The sequence below is a fragment of the Amblyomma americanum genome, chromosome 7 (assembly GCF_052857255.1).
Source record: "Amblyomma americanum isolate KBUSLIRL-KWMA chromosome 7, ASM5285725v1, whole genome shotgun sequence".
NCBI classification, from domain to species: Eukaryota; Metazoa; Arthropoda; class Arachnida; order Ixodida; family Ixodidae; genus Amblyomma; species Amblyomma americanum.
In genome coordinates, this window is record NC_135503.1 from 154731922 (window position 1) to 154757214 (window position 25293).

Consider the following 25293-nt stretch of genomic DNA (forward strand, 5'->3'; position numbering starts at 1 on the left):
AAATGCGCAGAATATAACCAACCTCTATATATAGCTTTCATTGATTACGATAAAGCATTCGACTCAGTGGAAACATCAGCAGTCATACAGGCATTGCGTAATCAGGGGGTAGAAGAGCATTATGTCAAAGTACTGGAAGATATATATAGCAACTGCACAGCTACTATAGTCCTCCATAAAGTCAGCAATAAAATTCCAATAAGGAAGGGCGTCAGGCAAGGAGACACGATCTCGCCAATGCTGTTCACCGCATGTTTGCAGGAGGTATTTCGAGGCCTGAATTGGGAACAGTTGGCAATAAGAATAAATGGAGAATACCTAAATAATCTGAGATTTGCTGATGACATTGCCTTGCTGAGTCACTCAGGAGGTGAACTGCAAATCATGATCAACGAGTTAGACAGGCAGAGCAGATCGATGGGTCTAAAAATTAACATGCAGAAAACCAAGGTAATGTTCAACAGCCTAGCAAGGGAACAACAGTTCACAATTGGCAGCGAGAGCCTAGAAATTGTGCCGGAATACGTCTACTTAGGGCAGGTAGTGACAGCTGATCCGGATCATGAGAGGGAGATAACTAGAAGGATAAGAATGGGGTGGAGCGCATATGGCAAATTCTCGCAGATCATGAGTGGCAGTTTACCAATTTCCCTCAAGAGGAAAGTGTACAACAGCATAATCTTACCGGTACTCACCTATGGGGCAGAAACGTGGAGGCTAACGAAAAGAGTTCAGCTTAAGTTAAGGACAACGCAGCGAGCCATGGAAAGAAAAATGATAGGTGTAACGTTAAGAGATCGGAAGCGGGCAGAGTGGGTGAGGGAACAAACACGGGTTAATGACATCCTAGTCGAAATCAAGAGAAAGAAATGGGCTTGGGCAGGGCATGTAATGCGAAGGCAAGATAACCGCTGGTCTTTAAGGGTAACGGAGTGGGTTCCAAGAGAAAGTAAGCGTAGCAGGGGGCGGCAGAAGGTTAGATGGGCGGATGAGATTAAGAAGTTTGCAGGCAAAGGGTGGATGCAGCTGGCAAAGGATAGGGTTAATTGGAGAGACATGGGAGAGGCCTTTGCCCTGCAGTGGGTGTAGTAGGGCTGATGATGATGATGATGATGATGATGAATTTATAAACCAGCAGAAAAAACAACCATGCCGCCGGTGGGATCCGAACCCACGACCTCCGAATATCGCGTCAGGTGCTCTTACCAACTGAGCTACGGCCACGGCTGTCCAATCTGCTGCTTTCGTGGGTATTTATGTTTTTGCGTGTAAGCGAACCTTGAGAGTGTTCACCAGCGCCACCCTCGTCCATAGCGGTGGACGTAGCACGTCCTGTAATACCGCAAGTGTGACGTAGAACGTCATCTAATGGCGAGGGCAGAAACTGTGCGAGAGCCCTCTTATGCTACCTATGGCATCAAGACTGCCAGAACCGAGACCCCCGTTAAGCTATTAGCAGACTAACAAATGAAATGAGGGGCTCGTTTGACAGATTTATTAAGGAAACTTACAGTCACCGAACACCCAGGTGCATAGGGAAATTTTTTGTATTTTTTTATTTCTAGTGCCAATCAATTGCCTTAAAGAAAATTATTTATAAACCAGCAGAAAAAACAACCATGCCGCCGGTGGGATCCGAACCAACGACCTCCGAATATTGCGTCCGGTGCTCTTACCAACTGAGCTACGGCGACGGCTGTCCAATCTGCTGCTTTCGTGGATATTTTTGTTTTTGCGTGTAAGCGAACCTTGAGAGTGTCACCAGCGCCACCCTCGTCCATAGCGGTGAACGTAGCACTTCCTGTAATACCGCAAGTTTGACGTAGAACGTCATCTAATGGCGAGGGCAGAAACTATGCGAGAGCCCTCTTATGCCACCTATGGCATCAAGACTGCCAGAACCGAGGCCCCCGTTAAGCTATTAGCAGAGAAACAAATGAAATCAGGGGCTCGTTTGACAAACATATTAAGGACACCAACAGTCACCGAAAACCCAGGTGCATAGGGAAATTTTTTCTGTTTTTTTCTATAAAGAAATAGAAAAAATTTCCCTATGCACCTGGGTTTTCGGTGACTGTTGGTTTCCTTTATATATATATATATATATATATATATATATATATATATATATATATATATATATACATACATACATACATACATACATACATACTTACATACATACATGCAAGGAACGAAAGAAAAGCTCTTGGCTACCTTTGGCTTGACGGCATGCAACAGAAAAAGCCGCCATATTACATCGAAAGGTTAGTATTTCATAATCGTCTGTTACCACAGAAAACATGAGAACGACGTTGCATTCAAATGCATATTTCACGAATAACATTACGCCGCCACCCATCTTCGCACTTCTATTTATGGGTTAAGTTGGATAGCCCTGGGTACGAAGTGCCTGTGTATCGTCTCGGTACCAAGTTTCAGTGAACATGAATGCATCAAATTTAAAAGTAAAACCCTTAAGTACAGTTGTTATTTCATCTTCTTTGTTTCTGGCCTACTGAGCATTAATATGCAAGACATAAATGAAGAAATGATGTACTTTTCTACAATAAGCTTCAGGGTCGATATCTGAGGTGTCATCTGGTACCCGGCCTATGCAGCAAACTCTCATGACGTCACATGTATCGGTTAAACAGTCATTTCAAGATCACTGCTGCTCGTTATATGAATCACTCATGATGTGTGTTTTTCGAGCAAATATCTTTCCGCCTTTCGTCCACGCAAACAGGCAGCTCATCTCTTTCTGTCATGCCACTTTTATCCCGAGCCCCTTTTTCAACTGTGGACAAACAGTATATAGGAAATGTTACAAAGCGGCCGCCATCTGTAGTGATCCACGCATTTTTCACGTCTTTTCCAACACTGCATCACGTTTAGAACGGTTTTGGAACTGTACAACAATGTGCGAGAATGAGGCATCTTTGGCGGGAATACGATGACAAATATCGACGTCGCTCTGTTTGGTCGGTTCGCCAAAAGCTTCGCCAAGTTTTTCAACGATCTCTGTTAGGTTTGCATCCAGAACAATGGGGACATTTTTAGTTTGATGTTCTTGTTTAGCGAATACTGCTCGAGGGCAGTATAATACTCATCGGTAACTCCCCGACCTGTGCGACCGTGCACTTCGACCCCCCTCGTATACGTACGCCAGCTTTTATAAGCCAGCCCGGAGTTTTCATGAACGATGCACGGTCGCTACTCCATCTTGTGCCCAATTCCAGCGCCACAGAAGTATTCGGTAAGATGCCTCTTAGAAGCAATTTCAGCTGAAAGACCACATGTGTCTACAATTAACGCAACACTCATCCTGCCGTGAAACTACAAGCGCCGTCACGGCAACTACAACGACGCTTTCATTCGAAAGTGCAACCATGAGGCATGTCGCCTCAATAAACGTTTGCGGGACTGCTGCCGGCGGTCCAAAAATGTGTTCTTTTTGAACCATGGCTTCAAATGGTTCCCCTCACCGTATGTACTGGCCTCCAATGGCCAGTACATAGGGTGAGGGGAACTTTGAACGGGTAGCAACCATGGCAAGCCCCATTCAACGGCTATGTTTGAATAAAAGTGGCACTCAAACATCGTGGAACAACTTCGCGTCACTAGAGCAGCCTCAACAGAAAGCCCGGTGTCCACTGATGAGCACTCCCGCCACGCCAAAGACAGAGGGGCTACACAGGAGGACGGCCCCAATCCCACGCGCTCTGTCCAACGAGCAGTTGCCTCCCCTGGAAACAACTTCCCCAGCTCCGCAGCGATCAGTGCCCTCTCCTCGTCGCCACCAAATTCGCAACAAACCGTCAGAAGATGCCACCCAAGGCCGCCAGAACTGACTGTACGGCAAGAACTGCTCCAACTCCGGTAACAGCAATTCTCTTGTTTCTAGAGAGTTTATTCAGGTTAGAAAATTGTCTGACGAACACTCCTCTATGGAATGCATGCATTTGCTTTGCGGCACTTTGCGGCAAGCCATAACTAATGGCTTAACTTTAGGTCTGAAACCCGCCCCGCTGGAGTTGTCACCTGAAAGCCAGGAGTAAATGGGATAGATTATTACATAACGCATGTCTTAAACTCATTCACACCACCTTAAATAATTATCACCGCAGTGCTAAAAGCTTACTTCAGGAGGAAAACAAATTCATCCTCAGACATAGTACAAACGAGTCAAATTTTCTGACGATTATCAATTGGGTAAAATGCTGCGCTAATCAAGCTAAAAACAAAAAAGCTCTTGCGTGATGGGGTAGCAGTCCCCACTCTTTCTGAATTCTCGCCTCACACGCCTCCTTTAAATGCCATAGTGCGCTGTATCAGGCTCGTAATCATTCCACAGCCAACATTTCTAGCGCAGTACGTAGCAGTACAGAAGCCAGCGTCCTCCCAAAAGGCCTCAGTTTATGTTTAGAAACTGGGGGGCACACTGAATTTCAATTCGTTAAAGATTTAGATAACTTTGCCCGCAGCATGAGATATTGATAATATTTTCATGACCGCCCCCTCACGGACGAAAATACAGCTATCATGCCTTGTAATGGACACTAGACACCACCCCTCCGCGTCACAAATACCTCCACATTTACAGTCTTTGTCAAATATATGTAGCGCAAAGAGTTTTCTTCGAAGCCGTGTAGCGGGGCCCTTTAGCACATTTGAGAGTCCTGAACTTCAGAGATTTGAGGGCTTAAGTTGCTTCCGCCTTCGTGAGATTAGGGTTCCTGAGTATGCACGGTGAGCCGCGCTTCAGGGCTCAGAAGCTTAGGCTGTATAGTTTTGACGAAGACTGTACATTGCGTCAGTGCAACGGGACGTGTTAGAGACCTCTAAACACCAAAAAGCATTTCACCGTAAGCTCTCGCTAATCGAAAGAAAATCTCTAGAAGGTTTATCTAGGCCACAGGACATAATAATTAAGTCCGCTGATAAAGGCGAGTCGATTGTCATCATGCATAGGACCGTTTATGGAGCTGAAGCCGATAGGCAGCTGTAGGATAAGGCCTTCTACAAACGAGTGGACGATAACCCGACCAGAAAATTTAAAGAAACTATCAAGGAAACTCTCAACGGGCCTCAGAAAGAGATGGTAGTTGACGAGTGTGCAGCCGTTTCGTTTTTGCCGCTCAATCCGGTCGCAGGGCGGTTTTATTTGCAACCTAAAATCAACAAGCCAGGCAATCACGGACCCCCGATCGTTTCTGGCGTAGGCACCGCCACTGAAAATCTTTTGCAATACTATGACAGCATCATAAAGAAAATTTCACCTATATTTTCATCATATATCAAGGACAGCAACCACTTCCTCTGAGAAATTTCAGACCTCCTTATACCTATTGACTCATTTCTTGTAAGTCTAGACATTGTGTCGCTCTACACCAACATACAACACACTGTCTTTAGGCTTAAAACCGATCACTGCACGACAGATTAACTGACAACAGTTCACTAAAGTCTTTACTCACACTGATTCTAACACTTAACAATTTCGAATTTGCCGACATCCATTATATCAAAATTAGCAGCGCATCTATGGAAACGAGAATAGAGCCTAATTTTGCGGTTTTCATGGCTATTTTAGAGGAAAACTTTCTTGCAGAATTTGATAACAAAGCACTTTACTATAAACGTTTTATGGACGATATTTTCTCAATTTGGCCACACGCTAAAACATCACTTCTAAATTTTATTAGAGCTTTTAACAGGGCTCACCCGTGCATAAAATTGTCGCACCACTACTCGCGTTCAACAGAGAATTTCCTGTACACCACAGTCGCGGTCTCTGAAAACCGGCTCGTTACCATGCTCTACAGGACTTGTCGGGCTAGTTGGTTGATCATAATGCAAAAAAGACGAACTGCGCAACAAGAACACGGACGAAAGGGAGGCAGACACACACTAACGCAATACTCAGGAACACACTAACACACTAACGCAGTCTGCCTCCCTTTCGTCCGTGTTCTTGTTGCGCAGTTCGTCTTTTTTGCACCATGCTCTACCCCGCCGCGGTGGCTCAGTGGTTAGGGCGCTCGACTACTGATCCGGAGTTCCCGGGTTCGAACCCGACTGCCGCGGCTGCGTTTTTATGGAGGAAAAACGCTAAGGCGCCCGTGTGCTGTGCGATGTCAGTGCACGTTAAAGATCCCCAGGTGGTCGAAATTATGCCGGAGACCTCCACTACGGCACCTAATCTTCATTTCTTCTTTCACTCCCTCCTTTATCCTTCCCTTACGGCGCGGTTCAGGTGTCCAAAGGTATATGAGACAGATACTGCGCCATTTCCTTTCCCCAAAAAACCAATTATTATTATTATTATTATTACCATGCTCTACGGGAAACCCACAGATACACAGCAGCATTTCCATTTTCAGAGCAGCCACATGAGGCACTGCAAAACGGTCATTCTTTACAGCCAAGCACACCGCTTTAGGCGCATCTATTCAAGGAAGGATGGCATGAGTTCTGACTGTATACACAACTAAAAGGCGCACTGTTGCGACAAAAATACCCCGAAGAAAATTACATGATTGCACCTTAGTCTGCTTATGAGCGCAGATGCGAAAGCCTTTCCCTGTCCTCTTTCGCTCTTCATATTTCATTTTCTCTATTTTATTTTTTGTTTTATTTTTCGTTTGTTTTTTATTTTTTATTTCGTTACATATATGGTGCTTAAGAACTGTTGCGTAACCAACGTTTACGTTTTTGTTTTATTTACTATGCAAATTATGACATACATTTCGTGCGGGCAACTTCTGTGTACAACTTCCGCCCACGCCACTCATGAGCCAAGAACGGCTTTCGCCTTAAAATAATTGATGATGACATAGACAGAGCGGCCAGACTGAACCCCGAAGAGGTTCTCAGGAGCTCCAATGCTACCGACAAATCTAGCCGCACGGATCTAGTTCTGAAGCACACTGCCACTGTTCCAAATGACTCGCACATCCTAACATGGCACTATAACATAATCACCCTAAGTGAACGCTGCAAATCTACGACCTTTTAACGTCGTCCAAAATTAGCATTACTTTAAGCGCTGGCTGCGCGCCCTCCAATAAGCCTGGTTGTCAGGTCTCTGCCCAGATAGCCCAATCAACCAGCGCCTTCAGCACAGCCCCCATCTTTTCCATCAAAATGAATGAAAACTTAAATTGCGACAAATGGATATGGTATACCTTCTAGAGTGTTGGACGTGTCAGTTTCTATATCGGCCACACAGAGGCGCGATTCCGAGTACGCTTCAATAATCATCGTGCACAAGCTAAATCTCTCCCAATCTCCCATTGTCCAGACATGTTAACACTGCTGGTCACGAATTCAGTAACCTGTAAATAACCATCATTTAGTCAAACTTCCGCACGCATCATGGCAGAGAAGTGCTAGAGACGCATCTCATCTATAAATTCAAAACAGCTGCGTCGGGACTTAATGAGAGCCCTGGGAAACTGAGCTGTTCACGTAAAGAATAAAATTCATAATTTAGTAGGAAAACAAGCCATTCCCTCGTCTTAGTCATTAGCCGCAAGAGTGGAGCAACTGCACAAAAGTTTATATATATATATATATATATATATATATATATATATATATATATATATATATATATAAAATTCAAAGTTGAAAACGTTTCATTTAGCCATAGATTTATTTGGAGTCGACGTTTCGGACAGAGCCTGTCCTTTCTCAAGACTGAGGTTACAGGGGTCTTCTTCCTCTTATTAAGGAGTTGGCACTGGCACACATGTACGACACATGAACAAAAGAAACAAACGGAGGCAAAGAATACTAGAAAAGATACAGATAGAAAGGAAAAAAAGAGGAACAAATAAAAAAGAAAAACGTGTTGTCCCCCGCCGCCCACCCCGAAGCCGCGGGGAGCCGACCCCGGACAAGGGAAACAAAAAAAAAAGGAAAACACGGAGCGGGAGGGGATAATGGCTACCCATCAAGGCAACAGAGCGGCGGCGTGTAAGGTGGACAGGAGCAGTGGTGGCGGGATCGCCCTACACACAAAAGTTAAAGACGCGTGCACTCGCGTGCCCCGACAATAAAGAGTAAACAAATAAACAGAATAAAATGCAGACAGGGCCGGAGCTTCCGTCATCTGGAACCACTTCGGCAGCCAGAGCCAAGGCCGAATCAGCGGCGCCGTGAGCTTAACTAAACACACGTGCACTGTGCATGAAAACACCCAGACACACAGCAGTAAAACATCCGAGCTCATGCCAGTGTCGTGTGGCGGCTAAATGACAATGGCGGGAGCATTTAAGCGAGTAAGGTGTACAGAAACAGACGGTGGCGGAATTGTCCACCATATATAAATTTGAGATGCTTGCACTCGCGTGACCTGGCCAGAGAAAGTAAACAAATAAACAAAATAAAATGCAGACAGGACAGGAGACTTCCGTCATCTGGAACCATTTCCGCAGCCCGAGTCAAGGTAGAATCAGCGGCGCCGTGAGCTTAACTACACACACGTGCACTGTGCCTGAAAACACCCACAAAAGAAAAAAAAAGTGGAAAAACATCCGAGTTCGGCCAAGTGTGGTGTGGGATGTAAATGTGAATGGCGTGAGCACTTAGGCAAGGGTTCTTCAATTGCACCCCGTCGTCAAGGTAATCGAACTGGGAAGATAGGGGCAGGATGGGGTAGGGAATGAAGAAATTTGTGTGAGCTTGAAAAAGATGTCGCTGGCAAGAAACGACCGAGGTATGTCAAGCTGGCTCTCGTAATGTCAGCAACGGCCCTGCAAGGGGCGGATGGAGGACAACACACCTGGACTTTCATTAATGCCGTGAGGAATTGTTTCAAATTTGTAAATGAAGTACGACTCGCGTTGTTCTCTTTCCGGGGTGTTGTGGAACCCACCCTGTAGGACTGTTAACTTAATTGCATCAAATGGGTGGTTTCGCTCATTAATGTGTTTTGACAAGGGAATGTTGGGTAGGGATAAGATATGCGCGCGGTGGTTATTAAAGCGAATTCGTAGAGGGTTGACGGTCTGTCCAATGTACTGCATACTGCACACACTGCATTCAAGGAGGTATATTACGTTGCAGGAATCACAATCAAAGTTGCCATTAATTTCCCATTTGAAGCCTGAAGCTGTGCTTACTGCACAGCTTGATGTTTGTATGTGTTTGCAGACCTGGCATCTACTTTTTCCACAGGGCCGGCACCCCAAAACCGGCTTTTTATTTGTTTTTGAGTGTACAAGAATATTTTTGATGTTTTTTGGTCGTCTGTAGATCACGTGAGGGGGAGCAGTGAAAATTTTGGTGAGGCGCTCGCTTTGTTCGAGGATGTTGAAATGTTTTCTGAGGATTTTGTTTACGTTAGGCGGGTTACTGGTGAAGGTAAGTACGAGATTTGCCCGGTGGTCTGTTTCGTCGTTGTACCGACATCCCTCCAGTATTTGCTATCGGTTGAGTTAGATGCCTTTTCAATGGCATCGTCGACAATGGCGGGGAGGTATCGTTGCTTAATGAGGACTTCTCGCATGCGTTTGGAATTTTTTACGAAGTCCTCGTCTTGGGAACATATTCTTTTATATCGATGTGCCTGAGAGTATGGGATGCTTGTTTTAGAGTGACGAGGATGGCAGCATTGGAAGTGTAGGTATTGTTGGCGGTCCGTCGGTTTTCTATATACACCGGTGGTAAGTGAGCCTTTGTTTACCGAAATCTCAACATCTAGAAAGTTAATTTAGGTGTTGGAGTACGTGTAAGTGAAAGATATGTTGGGGTGGACGAGGTTGAAGTTTTCAATAAAACGTATGAGTTCTTGCTCTGTGTCAGTCCATATTAAAAAGATGTCATCCAAGTAGCGTTTGTATAGGGTGGGCTTAATGGGGCAATCTTTCAGAAATTTGGATTCAATACTATGCATGAAGATATTGGCGTAGGTTGGTGCCATCCTTGTACCCATGGCTGTGCCATTAATTTGCAAATAGTGTTCATTGTTAAATTCGAAGTTGTTATATTCGAGTACGATTTTTGCCAGTATTTCTAAAACACGTGGGGTAGGGGTTTCCTCCTTTCTGTTTTGTTCATACGCTTCGATCAGAGATTTAATGCCATCGGAATGAGGAATGTTTGTGTAGAGAGAGACTACATCTAGTGTTGCCAGGAAGGCCCCTTCCGGGAGTTTGAGACCTGCTATTGCGCGAAGGAAATGGTTTGTGTCGCGTATGTATGATGCGTGTGTTGTTGGAATATGTCTAATTAGTGTGTCAATGTAACTGGAAACTGGTTCTGTAATCGTGCCGATGCCAGATACTATAGGGCGGCCAGGATTATTCTTTTTGTGGATTTTCGGTAACATGTAGAATCGGCCCGGCGACGGGTGTGGTGCGGTGAGGGCTTTAGATAACCGTAGGGATATGTCCCCATTCTTCGCAAGTTGACCCAGGGTCTCCGCTACAAAATGTTGGTATTGCGCAGTTGGGTCTGCTTCAAGACGTTCATAGAAACTAATGTTAGAGAGTTGTCTCAAGCCTTCTTCAATGTATTTTTCGCTGTCCATGACAACTATACCACCTCCCTTATCCGCTGGCTTTATGATTATATCTGTCCTTCTGCTCAGAGCCTTCAATGCATCCCGTTCGTGTTTAGACAAGTTCTGCCTCCCTGGAGTGTGGTTCTTGTAGGCGTAAATAATGTCTTTCTGGACGGCGTTAATGTACATGTCCAAGTGTTTGTCCCTTCCTATACTAGGAGTCCAGTGGTGGTTAGTAACGACGAGTTCTCTGTTATCCGCGGTAACCCGCGCCCGATCGAAGAAGTATTCCCGGAGTCGCAACATTCGTGCAAAGTTGTCCAAATCTTTTAACACCGAGAATTCGCTGTATTTACCGGTGGTAGGGCAGAATGTAAGGCCTCGAGAAAGGATGGATATTTCCTCTGTCGTTAAGGCCCTGGTTGATAGATTAATAATATTGTGCTTGAAAGCAAAGTCGGCGCTTGGAACCGCAGGATTATTATTAGTAGATGCTGTCATTTCAGATCGTTCTACGCGTGTTTCTTGAACTGTTGATGTTTGTGTCGTTCTACTGGATTTGCTGTTGGAGTTTATTATAATAGTGGGGTTAATATTTGTAGCTGCCTTCGTTCTTGATTCTTTTTCGCTTGTTATTGATTTTGACCACACGTGTTCTGGAACCCCGTCTCGAATAAAGTTTTTGTGTTTGGTCTTGCGTACCTCAGTCGCTCTCTTTTCCTCAAAGAACATAAGCTCCGTGGCCTCCAGCGCGGTAAGGGTAATTTGTTGATGAGCACGACTCTCTTCCATTCTCAGAGCCACCAACGCCTTCTCAAAGTGGCCAATGGTAACTACAAGCAAATTTAAAGAAGCAGATTGTAGTATACGATTCCAATTAGCCTTCTCCTCTTCACACAGGTCACCCATTGATGGTGTTAGCGACACTTGTAAACCTTTTGGTACGATTTTTGATTCAAGATAGGCCTTTAGGCTATGAATATGTAGTTCATGCCTAATTCGTTTATCCACAATTTTTCTTAATTTTAAAAATTTAGAGTTATTTGAGGAAGGCTGTCGGTAGGATGAGTGAGAGAGAGTCGGCGTACTCACGCGGCCTGAATGTCACTGTTGACGAACCCGTTGTGCCGAACCGCAGCGCTTTCGAAGATCGTAGCGTGATAGAGGGGTGCTGGGAAGCTCTTCTTTCTGGCTGGATATCGTATCAACCTGGCCCTCCACCCTGGAAGTCAGTTGACGCTGCGCTGCACTAGAATGGCCTGATGCTCCGCCTGGGCTTGCTGGAGTACTGGCGCCGCTCGCTCCGGATTTCGGTGTTGTGCTGGGAGTGGTGGGGGTATGCACATGGTTGGCCTTAGATGGTGGTTGTTGTCGGTGGGTTCCAGCGGATAAGCTTGTTGCTGAGGTGGATCTCTCGGCGGTGCTGTCTCGTGTGGTGTCCCTGGGCGACTTCGGGATAGCAGGAGCAACTTTACTCTCCAATTTGCGAAGATGTGGTGGCCGCGTTGGTGTTGGCAGTAGAGCCCTGCGTTTGGTCACGGTTGATCTTGCACCGGCCATCTCGGAGAAGAGCCCTGCGTTTTCTTGCGGTTTTTTAGGGCGGCACCCTTGTAGGACCCCTGTTTTACCCTCCTCTTCCTGTCGCTGCGTCTCCGCGATGGTCGGGAACCGTTGGTCTCCGGCTTGCATGTATTCTTCCTGGTGGCTCTTGAGAACCTCTGAGTAGGTGCGAGGCACCTGGGTGTGACACTGCACGGGGAACCGGCTGAAATCGTCTCCTGCCGGCAGGTGGTCTTGCCATTCTATCAGGAAATGTCGCTGGTAGTCAAGGAGGAGGTTATAAATATGCCATGACAAGATGGAAACTCCACCAAAACTTGGATGAACTCCATCTGCTGCGAGGACACTGGATGGTGGATAGGTCTACAGCGAATGGTTGAGGAAAAACGCGTTGGTTTCTCGTCGACAAAGTTCAGAAAGCTGGTAGTTGAACCTCTCAGCCCGGCGATTGAATTTATCAACGAATCGCCAGTAACCGGACCGTCGCCGGCGGTTAGGGGCGCGGGGTAGTACCAGCGTTGCATATATTACTTGAATTTTGGGTCGCTCAGTGCGGATGATGTTGAAGGCTTCTGCGTACCTTTCGATCGTGCTCTGGATGTCGTCGCTGCTGAGATCATTTGTTCCCAAATGCAGAATCACACCGATCACACTTGAAGGAACGAAGTCCAGTATATTCTTGAGGTCGCTGATCTTGGCTCCAGGTTGGGTAATGAAGGCCGGGGAGCACCGACTCGCGGCGTCAAAGTGGTTGAAGAGGTGCTTAGTCTGTGAATCTCCAATTACTGCCCATTTTGGCGGATGAAGAGGAAATTTCCAAAAAACTGTTTTAGAAGCGTTGCTAGCAGCCATCGATGAAATGCAGTATAGAAAGATAAACGTATTTGGTTGCTAGAGGCAAAAATTAAAAGTTGAAAACGCTTCATTTAGCCATAGATTTATTTTGAGTCGACGTTTCGGACAGAGCCTGTCCTTTCTCAAGACTGAGGTTACAGGGGTCTTCTTCCTCTTCTTAAGGAGTTGGCACTGGCACACATGTACGACACATGAACAAAAGTAACAAACGGAGGCAAAGAATACTAGAAAAGATACAGATAGAAAGGGAAAAAAGGGGAACAAATAAAAAAGAAAAACGTGTTGTCCCCCGCCGCCCACCCCGAAGCCGCGGGGAGCCGACCCCGGACAAGGGAAACAAAAAAAAAGGAAAACACGGAGCGGGAGGGGATAATGGCTACCCATGAAGGCAACAGAGCGGCGGCGTGTAAGGTGGACAGGAGCAGACGGTGGCGGGATCGCCCTACACACAAAAGTTAAAGACGCGTGCACTCGCGTGCCCCGACCATAAAGAGTAAACAAATAAACAGAATAAAATGCAGACAGGGCCGGAGCTTCCGTCATCTGGAACCACTTCGGCAGCCAGAGCCAAGGCCGAATCAGCGGCGCCGTGAGCTTAACTAAACACACGTCCACAGTGCATGAAAGCACCCAGACACACAGCAGTAAAACATCCGAGCTCATGCCAGTGTCGTGTGGCGGCTAAATGACAATGGCGGGAGCATTTAAGCGAGTAAGGTGTACAGAAACAGACGGTGGCGGAATTGTCCACCATATATAAATTGGAGATGCTTGCACTCGCGTGACCTGGCCAGAAAAAGTAAACAAATAAACAAAATAAAATGCAGACAGGACAGGAGACTTCCGTCATCTGGAACCATTTCCGCAGCCCGAGTCAAGGTAGAATCAGCGGCGCCGTGAGCTTAACTACACGCACGTGCACTGTGCCTGAAAACACCCAGAAAAGAAAAAAAAAGTGGAAAAACATCCGAGTTCGGCCAAGTGTGGTGTGGGAGGTAAATGTGAATGGCGTGAGCACTTAGGCAAGGGTTCTTCAATTGCACCCCGTCGTCAAGGTAATCGAACTGGGAAGATAGGGGCAGGATGGGGTAGGGAATGAAGAAATTTGTGTGAGCTTGAAAAAGATGTCGCTGGCAAGAAACGACCGAGGTATGTCAAGCTGGCTCTTGTAATGTCAGCAACGGCCCTGCAAGGGGCGGATGGAGGACAACACACGTGGACTTTCATTAATGCCGTGAGGAATTGTTTCAAATTTGTAAATGAAGTACGACTCGCGTTGTTCTCTTTCCCGGGTGTTGTGGAACCCACCCTGTAGGACTGTTAACTTAATTGCATCAAATGGGTGGTTTCGCTCATTAATGTGTTTTGACAAGGGAAGGTTGGGTAGGGATAAGATATGCGCGCGGTGGTTATTAAAGCGAATTCGTAGAGGGTTGACGGTCTGTCCAATGTACTGCATACTGCACACACTGCATTCTAGGAGGTATATTACGTTGCAGGAATCACAATCAAAGTTGCCATTAATTTCCCATTTGAAGCCTGAAGCTGTGCTTACTGCACAGCTTGATGTTTGTATGTGTTGGCAGACCTGGCATCTACTTTTTCCACAGGGCCGGCACCCCAAAACCGGCTGGCTATTTGTTTTTGAATGTACAAGAATATTTTTGATGTTTTTTGGTCGTCTGTAGATCACGTGAGGGGGAGCAGTGAAAATTTTGGTGAGGCGCTCGCTTTGTTCGAGGATGTTGAAATGTTTTCTGAGGATTTTGTTTACGTTAGTCGGGTTACTGGTGAAGGTAAGTACGAGATTTGCCCGGTGGTCTGTTTCATCGTTGTAGCGACATCCCTCCAGTATTTGCTCTCGGTTGAGTTTAGATGCCTTTTCAATGGCATCGTCGACAATGGCGGGGGGGTATCGTTGCTTAATGAGGACTTCTCGCATGCGTTTGGAATTTTTTACGAAGTCCTCGTCTTGGGAACATATTCTTTTAAATCGATGTGCCTGAGAGTATGGGATGCTTGTTTTAGAGTGACGAGGGTGGCAGCTTTGGAAGTGTAGGTATTGTTGGCGGTCCATCGGTTTTCTATATACACCGGTGGTAAGTGTGCCTTTGTTTACCGAAATCTCAACATCTAGAAAGTTAATTTTGGTGTTGGAGTACGTGTAAGTGAAAGATATGTTGGGGTGGACGAGGTTGAAGTTTTCAATAAAACGTATGAGTTCTTGCTCTGTGTCAGTCCATATTAAAAAGATGTCATCCAAGTAGCGTTTGTATAGGGTGGGCTTAATGGGGCAACCTTTCAGAAATTTGGATTCAATTCTATGCATAAAGATATTGGCATAGGTTGGTGCCATCCTTGTACCCATGGCTGTGCCGTTAATTTGCAAATAGTGTTCATTGTTAAATTCGAAGTTGTTATATTCGAGTACGATTTTTGCCAGTATTTCGAAAACACGTGGGGTAGGGGTTTCCTCCTTTCTGTTTTGTTCATACGCTTCGATCAGAGATTTAATGCCATCAAAATTTCTCACTCATCCTACCGACAGCCTTCCTCAAATAACTCTAAATTTTTAAAATTAAGAAAAATTATGGATAAACGAATTAGGCATGAACTACATATTCATAGCCTAAAGGCCTATCTTGAATCAAAAATCGTACCAAAAGGTTTACAAGTGTCGCTAACACCATCAATGGGTGACCTGTGTGAAGAGGAGAAGGCTAATTGGAATCGTATACTACAATCTGCTTCTTTAAATTTGCTTGTAGTTACCATTTGCCACTTTGAGAAGGCGTTGGTGGCTCTGAGAATGGAAGAGAGTAGTGCTCATCAACAAATTGCCCTTACCGCGCTGGAGGCCACAGAGCTTATGTTCTTTGAGGAAAAGAGAGCGACTGAGGTACGCAAGACCAAACACAAAAACTTTATTCGAGACGGGGTTCCAGAACACGTGTGGTCAAAATCAATAACAAGCGAAAAAGAATCAAGAACGAAGGCAGCTACAAATATTAACCCCACTATTATAATAAACTCCAACAACAAATCCAGTAGAACGACACAAACATCAACAGTTCAAGAAACACGCGTAGAACGATCTGAAATGACAGCATCTACTAATAATAATAATGCGGTTCCAAGCGCCGACTTTGCTTTCCAGCACAATATTATTAATCTATCAACCAGGGCCTTAACGACAGAGAAAATATCCATCCTTTCTCGAGGCCTTACATTCTGCCCTACCACCGGTAAATACAGCGAATTCTCGGTGTTAAAATATTTGGACAACTTTGCACGAATGTTGCGACTCCGGGAATACTTCTTCGATCGGGCGCGGGTTACCGCGGATAGCAGAGAACTCGTCATTACTAACCACCACTGGACTCCTAGTATAGGAAGGGACAAACACTTGGACATGTACATTCACGCCGTCCAGAAAGACATTATTTACGCCTACAAGAACCACACTCCAGGGAGGCAGAACTTGTCTAAAAACGAACGGGATGCATTGAAGGCTCTGATCAGAAGGACAGATATAATCATAAAGCCAGCGGATAAGGGAGGTGGTATAGTTGTCATGGACAGCGAAAAATACATTGAAGAAGGCTTGAGACAACTCTCTAACATTAGTTTCTATCAACGTCTTGAAGCAGACCCAACTGCGCAATACCAACATTTTGTAGCGGAGACCCTGGGTCAACTTGCGAAGAATGGGGACATATCCCTACGGTTATCTAAAGCCCTCACCGCACCACACCCGTCGCCGGGCCGATTCTACATGTTACCGAAAATCCACAAAAAGAATAATCCTGGCCGCCCTATAGTATCTGGCATCGGCACGATTACAGAACCAGTTTCCAGTTACATTGACACACTAATTAGACATATTCAAACAACACACGCATCATACATACGCGACACAAACCATTTCCTTCGCGCAATAGCAGGTCTCAATCTCCCGGAAGGAGCCTTCCTGGCAACACTAGATGTAGTCTCTCTCTACACAAACATTCCTCATTCCGATGGCATTAAATCTCTGATAGAAGCGTATGAACAAAACAGAAAGGAGGAAACCCCTACCCATCGTGTTTTAGAAATACTGGCAAAAATCGTACTCGAATATAACAACTTCGAATTTAACAATGAACACTATTTGCAAATTATTGGCACAGCCATGGGTACAAGGATGGCACGAACCTACGCCAATATCTTCATGCATAGTATTGAATCCAAATTTCTGAAAGATTGCCCCATTAAGCCCACCCTATACAAACGCTACTTGGATGACATCTTTTTAATATGGACTGACACAGAGCAAGAACTCATACGTTTTATTGAAGACTTCAACCTCGTCCACCCCAACTTATCTTTCACTTACACGTACTCCAACACCAAAATTAACTTTCTAGATGTTGAGATTTCGGTAAACAAAGGCTCACTTACCACCGGTGTATATAGAAAACCGACGGACCGCCAACAATACCTACACTTCCAAAGCTGCCATCCTCGTCACTCTAAAACAAGCATCCCATACTCTCAGGCACATCGATTTAAAAGAATATGTTCCCAAGACGAGGACTTCGTAAAAAATTCCAAACGCATGCGAGAAGTCCTCATTAAGCAACGATACCCCCCCGCCATTGTCGACGATGCCATTGAAAAGGCATCTAAACTCAACCGATAGCAAATACTGGAGGAATGTCGCTACAACGACGAAACAGACCACCGGGCAAATCTCGTACTTACCTTCACCAGTAACCCGCCTAACGTAAACAAAATCCTCAGAAAACATTTCAACATCCTCGAACAAAGCGAGCGCCTCACCAAAATTTTCACTGCTCCTCCTCTTGTGATCTACAGACGACCAAAAAACATCAAAAATATTCTTGTACCCTCAAAAACAAATAACCAGCCGGTTTTGGGGTGCCGGCCCTGTGGAAAAAGTAGATGCCAGGTCTGCCAACACATACAAACATCAAGCTGTGCAGTAAGCACAGCTTCAGGCTTCAAATGGGAAATTAATGGCAACTTTGATTGTGATTCCTGCAACGTAATATACCTCCTTGAATGCAGTGTGTGCAGTATGCAGTACATTGGACAGACCGTCAACCCTCTACGAATTCGCTTTAATAACCACCGCGCGCACATCTTATCCCTACCCAACCTTCCCTTGTCAAAACACATTAATGAGCGAAACCACCCATTTGATGCAATTAAGTTAACAGTCCTACAGGGTGGGTTCCACAACACCCGGGAAAGAGAACAACGCGAGTCGTACTTCATTTACAAATTTGAAACAATTCCTCACAGCATTAATGAAAGTCCAGGTGTGTTGTCCTCCATCCGCCCCTTGCAGGGCCGTTGCTGACATTACGAGAGCCAGCTTGACATACCTCGGTCGTTTCTTGCCAGCGACATCTTTTTAAAGCTCACACATATTTCTTCATTCCCTACCCCATCCTGCCCCTATCTTCCCAGTTCGATTACCTTGACCACGGGGTGCAATTGAAGAACCCTTGCCTAAGTGCTCACGCCATTCACATTTACCTCCCACACCACACTTGGCCGAACTCGGATGTTTTTCCACTTTTTTTTCTTTTGTGGGTGTTTTCAGGCACAGTGCACGTGTGTGTAGTTAAGCTCACGGCGCCGCTGATTCTACCTTGACTCGGGCTGCGGAAATGGTTCCAGATGACGGAAGTCTCCTGTCCTGTCTGCATTTTATTTTGTTTATTTGTTTACTTTTTCTGGCCAGGTCACGCGAGTGCAAGCATCTCCAATTTATATATGGTGGACAATTCCGCCACCGTCTGTTTCTGTACACCTTACTCGCTTAAATGCTCCCGCCATTGTCATTTAGCCGCCACACGACACTGGCATGAGCTCGGATGTTTTACTGCTGTGTGTCTGGGTGTTTTCATGCACAGTGCACGTGTGTTTAGTTAAGCTCACGGCGCCGCTGATTCGGCCTTGGCTCTGGCTGCCGAAGTGGTTCCAGATGACGGAAGCTCCGGCCCTGTCTGCATTTTATTCTGTTTATTTGTTTACTCTTTATGGTCGGGGCACGCGAGTGCACGCGTCTTTAACTTTTGTGTGTAGGGCGATCCCGCCACCGTCTGCTCCTGTCCACCTTACACGCCGCCGCTCTGTTGCCTTGATGGGTAGCCATTATCCCCTCCCGCTCCGTGTTTTCCTTTTTTTTTGTTTCCCTTGTCCGGGGTCGGCTCCCCGCGGCTTCGGGGTGGGCGGCGGGGGACAACACGTTTTTCTTTTTTATTTGTTCCCCTTTTTTCCCTTTCTATCTGTATCTTTTCTAGTATTCTTTGCCTCCGTTTGTTTCTTTTGTTCATGTGTCGTACATGTGTGCCAGTGCCAACTCCTTAAGAAGAGGAAGAAGACCCCTGTAACCTCAGTCTTGAGAAAGGACAGGCTCTGTCCGAAACGTCGACTCAAAATAAATCTATGGCTAAATGAAGCGGTTCCAACTTTGAATTTTTGCCTCTAGCAACCAAATACGTTTATCTTTCTATACTGCATATATATATATATATATATATATATATATATATATATATATATATATATATATATATATATATATATATATATATATATATTAAATTGAATTAAAAGTGGGAGGCTTTTGTTCGAGAATGAAGATGAACCTGCTAAGCTAACATAAAACTCACTGCAAGCCCGCAGTTGCGCTGGGGCAAGCTGAGGTGGAAGAGAAGGGGCTCGTGTACCAGGATGTTTTCACACCCTGGTGCAGTTTAAAAGGAGTGTCGTCTCCCTTGGTGTTGTCTGCACTGTTGTGGCAGCCCACGACGTAGTCACTTCAGTCGTTGCGAAAATGCCCCTTCGCTCAACACGCTTGTCGAGTGAGTTCACCAAAGTAGCGGCGCGGCGTTGGTAAAAACTCAACTTGCGTCCCACCGCTAGTAGCCAGTTGCTGCGTCTCGCCGTGCTAGTAGAGTGTCTCGCCAGGCATCAGGTAGAGGAACACCGCAGCTGGGCCGATTGAGGAAGGAGCGTGGGCCGAAGAGAGGCAGTAGGAGAATCAATGGAAAACTGTATTTCCGTATTTACAACATGGGTAACAAACAAATTAAAAGCTGAGAAGAGGCTCAGGGAATCGCTTTCGGACGAGCGTGTCGAGGCACTTTTAGTAGGCTCTCCCGTCTTCATCCCGCTTTTTTTTTCGTCCACTCAGAGGTACATGGGCGCCGCCTTTGGGTGGAGTCAACGACGCTGATTGGCTGACTTTTCTTGCTTGCCGAAGCCTGGCATTCATTGACGGCGCTCGACCTTACTTGGCTGAGTCGCAGGGATAAATCTCCCGAAAATGTCCTTTCATCTGGTCACCACCTGACCGACAAGTGGGGGCGCAGTTATCCAAAAGCAGCTCTATTTTAGCTAATCAGGGGCAGACGGCTCCATAGGCGCTGCGCGCGAGCAGGCGCGAGCAGGCGCGAGCGGGGAGCAGATAGCTGTGCATATCAGATACCGGCGCCTGCGCACGGACGCTCGCGCGTGCGTGGGAGGCGGGGTCCGGTTTACAACAATCGGAGGACCGCGGGGCTCTCGGGGACTCTTTTGTACATGGCTGGAAACTCTTTCAGGTTCCCTCCACTTTTCTCGGATTCTTTCCCAACCATCTTTCGTTCACCGCTTGACATTCTCGAGAAGAGGAGCGAGCCGGCACCAGGAGCTTGGAGGAGCGTGCCCCTTAACAACGTCCGACGTGGCACGGCGCTGGCGCGCAGTTGCTCCGCACGTACGCCGAGGAATTTTTCATCACGTTGCCGATCAAGCGCGGAAGAATGTCAGCTACTCGTCTCCTTGCGAGGCGGCAGGCGTTGAGATATGCCTCCCTGACGGTTCTACATTGTCGTAGGGTCGTTTCCACCCCACTGGGTGCTACCTAATGGAAACTACTTAGGTGAACACTTCGGTGACATTTAAGCCTCAGCGGAGTCGCATGGAAGAATGGAGTCGGCTATCCGGACGTCTCCCCTCGTTCTGGCACAGACGGCGCTTTTCTTTACCCTGTGTCCGCATGCATGCACTCGGAGACTCCCATTGCAGCAGAACCCCGCACTGCCTTGCAAGTAGTGGGGTAGAGTCATAACAGCGTCCCCTGCTGTGCGGGACTGAAGAGCCCGTGCGCGTGCGCGCCACCACCTCCGCCGTCAAACCGGCAGCGAGCATTCCCAGTGGGCCAAGGCTCGCCGTCAGGGGAGCAGCGGGGCGCTGTTGTCGCGCGTCGAAACTTGAACTTGGGCTCCCTATACAAATTAAATTAAAATTCAAGTGACGCACAGAAGAACCTTCGCGGAGGTCTACGTGCACCCCGGGTTGTGGCGACTGAAACCCGTGGACGGCTCATAACTATATGCAGTAAGGCGTGTATTTTCAACACATTCAAGGCGACCACTACGTGAATAATGTGTACGCTAACCAGACAACAAAATTGTCCCTGCCTCCTAGAGTGAAGTTGCCTTTCAAGCTCGACGTGCAGCAGTAACATGCAGGTGCACTGGCTGCAGCAGGTAATTTATACTGCCGCCAATCTTTGTAGTGTATGTTTGTTCATTCTTAAAAGCTGCCGGCACGCCGCCTCATCGTTTTGTTTGCGCTGCAAGATGCAACTAGATTTATCTCGATTTATCGCACCCAGGTGGAGCCGATTCTACGTTGTTCCAGACTGTTCTAGTAACTTTTAGTAGACTGTTCTAGTAGTTTTTTGCACGCTTTATCTCGAATGCTCGTTATCAGCTTTAAATTGAGCATGGCTGAGATCGGCGGGCATTCTGTTCGACGACCGCTGGGCGCGCTTGCTGATACCCCGCCGCCGAATGATTCATTCCATTGTGGGCGAAAGTCAGCCAAAGTAAAGAGTTTTGTTGAGAAGCCATTTTGGCTATCTTTCTGCTCTCCGTATTGCAGTCCACACTACGTGACATTTGGTGGAGGTGCGGGGTGGCCGTCCATGTACCGGACACCCCCTTCAAGTCGTGACGCCAGCCCTCTGCGCTTCGCATCGGAGGACGAGCCAGCAGTTCAAGGAGGAACGTTTGAAGGTATTCACCAGTGTCGTGAGGAAAAAAAGAGCCGAACCACTCCTCGTGTCCACAATGCAGCTTGCAAATTAGCCCGTACGCGGTTGCGTCGAGGAGTCAAGCGCCTACCCGGAGATGACCGAGGAAAAGAAAGTTCAGCGTTTAATGCACGGCTTAAAAAAACAAACTCTGCCAGCCTCGTCCGCCAGCCGCCGTAAAGAGTCGAGGAATTCATGCAAGAAGCATGCACGTTCGAGAAGACCCTCGACGTCCGGATTCGGTAGTACAACCACCCTGCTTATGTCTGTGCAATTCGTGCGGACAAGATAACTTGCGGAAACAACGCACCCAATTATCAAAAATATCTCTCGCTCTCATTTAGCCTCTCCCTATCAGTGAAATATGCAAACTGGCATGATAAGCCTTGAAATATATATTTATCTTGTATGAACAGACAAATCTAATAATAATTTGAGAGCACTTATGTCCGCTTATGTGGAGGAATGCGAAACCATGTGTTCTGAGTAAAGCAAGAGTTTTTGAGGTTAGGAAAGGGCACAGTAGCTGTCAGATATCGACATATCGGTGTACACCTGAACCGCGCCTTAAACCATGCAACTGAAGGTGCATATGTCATGGTTCCGAACCCGTGTCGCTATCTAGACTCCAACTTGGCTGAACCATGTAAGCTAAAGGCAGAGAAACGCTATGACACCACCCGAAACGCTGTGCGACGAACGGTTGGTCAAAATTTTGGTGCCAACATAGTCGGCGATGCTGCCACCACATTAAGGTTAGCCAGTGGTGCCATCACTGGGATTTCATCTACCCCTTCACGGATTAGGGGTGGGATGGGGAGCTTGGTAAGGACTTGGTGTGAGGTCACATTGCATCGTCGTCATATTATGGGCATGTCGTCACATTACATCGTTGTCACGTGACTTGGTGGCACGTCACACTACATCATTGTCACAGGACTTGGTATGACGTCACACTGATGCTATGTCATCACAATACTAATTTTTTCATGACGTTACCTAATTGCATTATTAGGCTTGATAATTAGCCTGTTTATTAGTGCTCAATAATGATGTGACGTCATCACCTTCATCACGTGACTCGTCGGCTCGTGACATCCCATAGTGCCGTTTCTTGCGCACACATTTTTGTGCACATAACCTTGAGATTGAGCCATCTAATGCTTTCGCATCGAAAGCATCTGTTTTGAGTAATGGAAACGTTTTTGAGGAACGGATATGACGCAGTAGCTCTGAGATCTCGACATCTCGGGGGACATTTCAACTCCGCCTTTTTTGTGACCCACTGTGTGACCCCTAATTCAGCACTTTTTGTGGCCCATTTTGTGGCCATTACTTATAATCGTAATTCATGACTTTGATGACTACGACTCAATTCCTTTCTCAGACAGTTACTCGAGTCATGATCACATTGCTTAAGGTTCCAGTAATGACCCATGACTTCGGGCTCATGACTCAATAAGAATGACTCACATGGCCATGAGAATGTTATGACACTATCTAGATACTAATTGTCATAGACATTCGATCATGACTGCTCTACACTAGCTGATGACGTCATATCGTGCGACACAATTTGCTTGCACATTTTGCGTCCACTTTTTGCGGATGCGTCAGCTGTCGACACAGCCCAGTAATGTTTTATCATTAATAATAATAATAACAATAATAACAATAACAGTAATAAACCTTGATGCCGTAGCTCCAAGGTCCGGGACCTGCAAGAACGACACGGGCAAGTTTGCAACGTACTATTATTTATTCCATACTGCATACCTTGCTCAGGTCGAATCATGGTTGTAAAAACAATAATAATACAAATAAACAATGAATCAATCAATGCAAATAGGCAATCAGTGGAAACGAGTCATTCCAGTCTGTTATAGTTCGGGGAAAAACGAAACCTTGAATGCATCCATGCGTGCGAAATAAGGGGTAAGTGGATTCAGATGATGGATTCGAGTAGGCGTGGACGTTTAACGAGACAGACAGGAGGAAGAGTTAGTTGCTAAATTTCTATCAAAAAGCATTGAAAAAAAAAACCCAATTGTAGATTTTTCCTTCGCTGCTCAAGAAGCTCAATGTCATTACCACGCAGTATTTGTGAGAGAGAGACATGGAGGGAGAAATCTGGATAGATAAATTTATTTATTACAACCTCAAAGGCCCCATTAAAGGGGTATTACATCGCGCAGATTTCCTCGGTACCCCTTTCGGGACATATTATATGTTGTTTAGTAAACGGGCCCCAAACAACGTATGCATATACAAGTTTAGGTCTATTTAATGAATAATGAGCAATGAAATTTACGTTAGGTAGAGAGTTTTTAGCTTATTTCGCAAAAAAATATAATTTACGCAAGGCCGAAGAACAAATATTGTCAGTGTGTAAATTCTATTATAAATTGACAGCAATTGTAAAACCCAAATACTTATATTTGGTTTCTTCCGGCAAAGGCTACGAATCTAACGTGTAAGTAAAGCATAGTGGCGCTCTTTGACGAGAGAAGCGAAGAAAGGCGGTCTTTTCGGTGTGGGGATGTCCTTTATAGCACTGCAATCCACAGTGGCCTTGGTGTAAATGTCCAAACTGAGGAAAGTCACAAAACAGTGACAACGGAAGAAGTGAAACAAGCTGTGTTCCCCAGATTTATCTATTGATGAAAATAACAATGCGCCTTAATTTTCTTAGTGCAATATCAATGAAAGCGCCATAGCACGAAGTTGCGCTGGTGGCTCCTTGCTTTGAGTGCACTCGCCTATTGTCCAAATATCCCTGAAGATCACTAAAACTAAACGAAAACTGCGAATCTCGGAAGATTACGAAAACTAAACGCAGCTTGCCGTGCAACTGAAGCGCCACAAAATGCACTCACCTGCCGGATGGTGCCCTCCACAACAGGAGCACTTCACCTCCCAACACGACGACAGCGCTACCAGGTCTCACTTTTCCTCGAAACGGCCACGCACCTTTTTTTTGAAGTCAAGCGGAGAAAACTGCCAAGCGGCAGCCATCATCACGAAACGTCGTGTAGATATAGGCGTGCCTCACTAATTTCGACGCACGGTAAGCACAGCTTTGAAACAGCCGCCAGCAGCGACAAGCGCGAGATGTGCATTCGCTTCCGTTCGCACTAACTTGAAAGAGCAGTGGGGACCTTGGACAAGGGTTTCCCCTGACGACCTGAACGCCGCAGCCCGTGTGTGAGCTAAGCGGAAGGGAAACAGAGAGGTTCGATGCCCGGAGAGTTGCGGCCCGGACAGTTCC

At 46.1% G+C, this 25293-nt stretch overlaps 1 non-coding gene across 1 annotated transcript; it reads right to left on the bottom strand.

Moving 5' to 3' along the window:
• Nucleotides 1–1620: 1620 nt before the first annotated feature.
• TRNAL-CAA (transfer RNA leucine (anticodon CAA)) lies at nucleotides 1621–1694 on the bottom strand. Its single transcript has one exon. It is a non-coding gene; the product is annotated as a tRNA-Leu (tRNA).
• Between the last annotated feature and the right edge of the window lie 23599 nt (nucleotides 1695–25293).